At 42.3% G+C, this 3,697-nt stretch overlaps 1 long non-coding RNA gene across 1 annotated transcript in view; it reads left to right on the top strand.

Annotated features, from left to right (window-relative positions):
• Positions 1–621: 621 nt before the first annotated feature.
• The window catches only part of LOC126996382 (uncharacterized), a 45,078-nt gene continuing 42,002 nt past the window's right edge, over positions 622–3,697 (top strand). Inside the window, exon 1 of the long non-coding RNA XR_007751142.1 lies at positions 622–982. This is a non-coding gene — a long non-coding RNA (uncharacterized LOC126996382). The remainder of the gene's footprint in view (positions 983–3,697) is intronic.

Genomic DNA, 3,697 nt, shown 5'->3' with positions numbered 1-3,697 from the left:
AATCAGAAGACTCCAAAACGTTGCATTTCTACTCTAGTTGATATTAAGTTGAAGGATATGTATGCTGAAATGCTATATCTTATGCTATATCAAGCTGATTTAAACTTACGGTCACATGCTGACTTCATGATGCATGCTGACTTGAAATAAAGGTCACAACATTCAGCAAGTTGAGTTCAATGACGGCATTGTTCACTTGTAACTCCTATGCTGAGCCTATAAAAAGTCAGCATTGAAAGAGATATAGCCATGCTGACTCGATCTTATGCAAGCTGATTTAAACTTATGGCCATGCTGACTCATATGCTAATCTTAACTTAAATCCATGTTGAACTCCGAACTCAGCATATCAAGAAAACGATCATGCTGTCATATATAGACCACCATGCTGAGCTCAGAGTGGCTATACAGACTGAAATCAGTAACTCTTTAATGCATGCTGAGTTCAAAATAGGATCAGCATTGAGAAACAGCTAGGCGCCATCCTGAGTGAGCATTGCTGACTTGTTCATAATTAAACCCCTAGTAGCTAATAGTAGTAGTAGTAGTAGTAATAGTAGTAGTAGTAGTAGTAGTAGTAGTAGTAGTAGTAGTAGTAGTAGTAGTAGTAGTAGTAGTAGTAGTAGTAGTAGTAGTAGTAGTAGTATGTTGAGCTCAGAAAAGGTCATAGGCTGAGTTGAATAATTAAGCCTATCGCTACAAAAAAGCTTCCTGTACCGACATAATATTATGCCGACAAGTGGAATCAGTGAGTCCGTCCACTTGTCGTTAAAGCTCAGTAACGTTGCCGCGTCGCCGTTCGTGAAATCTCATATTTATCGTTTATTTGAGACTTAGCGATGGTCTGGATACATCGGGAAGTAATGATTTTAACTCTAATAATAAATGAGTGACGTTGTATGTGTCCCGGAGGTCAGGAAATGGTAAACACGGGAGGGTAAATATATGGCGACATGGCACCTTTACAAATGTGGTCATCTAGGTATCGTACTCGACGCCTTGAAAGGGTGAACGATGTTTCTTTTTTTTCGTTTAGTTTAAAAATGTTTCGTGCTGTGATTTGCTATGTAGTGTTGAGCATTCATAATGTATCGTCTTTGTATTCTTTTTTATGGGTGGCGTGTTTTACCATTTCTTGAAGGGCGCGGTGGAATTTTCTGACGTTACTGAACCTAGAAATAAATAATATGTTCTCTGACGTTCCTAACAATAAGCTTTGATATTGTCGATAGAGGTTTGTTTTGATCAAACGTTTATTAGGGACCAGCCCTGACCAGGAGTTACGTTATTAGCAATGATGTCCCTCGATCTTGCTCTTGCTCTTGCTGTACATGTGACCCGTTGGAGTGAATGAACAGCAGAGGGAGAATGGAAGCAAGAGGTTGAAAGCAGGAGGAATTTCTGCTGGATTTCTCGACCCATTTCCTGGCTTCTCTCTTCCGCCCGATTTCGCCACGAGACTCCTGACTGACAATTTGACATCGCCCTGCCAAAGGTAAGTGCGGTGGGAGGCTGTACCTTGGTGTGGTGGTGGTGGTGGTGGGGAAGGATGTGGCTAGGTGTGGTTAAAGGGGGTGGATGGAGGTAGTGGTGGAGTAGAAGTTGAGTTAGCGTTGAAAAAGTGGATGCATGTGGATAAAAATGACGTTCTGACTTGAATTTTGAATGCAACTTCTCTTTACTTTTCCGTCTCCTGCTAAAAGTATACAAGTTAGGAGCCTGTACCTGGAAGTGGTGGTGGTGGTGGTGGTGGGGAAAGGTGGTGTGGCTAGGTGTGGTTAAAGGGGTGGATGATGAAAGGTGGTGGAGTAGAAGTGGAGTTACGGTGGTTTGAAGTTAGAGGTAGTAGTGTTGAAAAATGATGGTGTGATTTTAACTTTTCTGGGGTATATTATGTTCTTACTTTTCCTTCTCCTGCTAAAGTGTACAAGTTAGGAGCCTGCAATTTGGTATGGTGGTGGGGAAGGATGTGGCTGGGTGTGGTTAAAAGGGGTGGATGGAGGTAGTGGTGGAGTAGAAGTGGAGTTAGAGTTGAAAAAGTGGAAGCATGTGGATAAAAATGACGTTCTGACTTGAATTTTTGAATGCTACTTATCTCTACTTTTTCCCTTCTCCTGCTAAAAGTATACAAGTTAGGAGCCTGTACCTTGAAGTGGTGGTGGTGGTGGTGGTGGTGGTGGTGGTGGGGAAAGGGTGTGGTTAAAAGGGGGTGGATGATGCAGGTGGTGGAGTAGAAGTGGAGTTATGGTGGTTTAAGTTCGAGGTAGTGCTGAGAAAAATGTGGTGTGGTTTTAACTTTTTGTGAGTGATATATGTCTTTTTTTTTTTTTTTTCCCTTCTCCTGCTAAAAGTATACAAGTTAGGAGTCTGTACCTTGGTGGGGGAAGGGTGTGGTTAAAAGGGGGTGGATGGTGATGGAGTAGGAGTGGAGTTATAGCTGAAAAAGTGGAAGCATGTGGAGAATAATAATTAGGGTCCAACTTGAATTTTTGAATGCAACTTATCTTTACTTTTTTGCTTCTCCTGCTAAAAGTATACAAGTTAGGAGCCTGTACCTTGGTGGAGGAAGGGTGGTGTGGCTAGGTGTGGTTAAAAGGGGGTGGCTGGTGATGGAGTAGGAGTGGAGTTATAGCCAAAAAAGTGGAAGCATGTGGAGAAAAATGATGGTCCAACTTGAATTTTGGAATGCAACTTATCTCTATACTATTTTGCTTCTCCTGCTAAAAGTGTACAAATTAGTAGCCTTTATACCTTGGTGTGGTGGTGGTGGTGGTGGTGGGGTAAGGGTGGTGTGGCTAGATGTGGTTAAAAGGGGGTGGATGATGCAGGTGGTGGAGTAGAAGTGGAGTTACGGTGGTTGAAGTTAGAGGTAGTGCTGCAACCAAGGTGGTGTGGTTTTAAATTTTGTGATTGATATTTTCTTACTTTTTCCCTTCTCCTGCTACAAATATACATGTTAGGAGCCTGTACCTTGGTGTGGTGGTGGAGGAAGGATGTGGCTAGGTGTGGTTAAAAGGGGGTGGAGTAGAAGTGGAGTTACGGTGGATGAAATTTAGAGGTAGTGCTAAAAAAATCTATTCTTCATATGAATCTTTGCGTGGTACATATCATAACCCTATCCCCTTCCTTACTACCACTACCTCTACTACTACTACTACTACTACTACTACTACTACTACTACTACTACTACTATGTCACAGAGGAGAGAACATTGAGCAGCTGCGACTACTATGTACTGCCGGAACCATCGAACTATCTGGTCGTGGGAAGGTGGTTGCTGTTCCGCCCCTTCTGTACCATCTGTAGTACTTAAGCCAGCAGGATGACTTGGTTAGTTAGTTTGAGATGTTTTAGCTGTGATGACCTAAGTTTATGGTCCCATTTCTCAGTTTTATGGTGCAAGGTATGGTGATGGTGGATATGGAATGGTAGATAGTAGAGAATTGAATGGGCTTTCTAACCACACCAAGCAAACTCAAATATCTTTGAGAATAATGGAGAAAAATAGAAAACCTGAAGAGGTGTGTGAGGGAAAGGTGAGTTTGGTATGGTGCCCTAACTTCATGGCCCCCTTGCTCGGTTATGGTGCCATTTATGGTGATGGTAGATATGGAATGGCAGATAGAGAATTGAATTGGCTCTCTAACCACACCAAGCAAACTCAAATACCACTGAGAATAATGAAGAAAAATGGAA

The sequence above is a fragment of the Eriocheir sinensis genome, chromosome 10 (assembly GCF_024679095.1).
Source record: "Eriocheir sinensis breed Jianghai 21 chromosome 10, ASM2467909v1, whole genome shotgun sequence".
Taxonomy (NCBI): domain Eukaryota; kingdom Metazoa; phylum Arthropoda; class Malacostraca; order Decapoda; family Varunidae; genus Eriocheir; species Eriocheir sinensis.
Note: the sequence above shows the minus strand (reverse complement) of the source record. Positions and strands in the feature narration are given on the sequence as shown.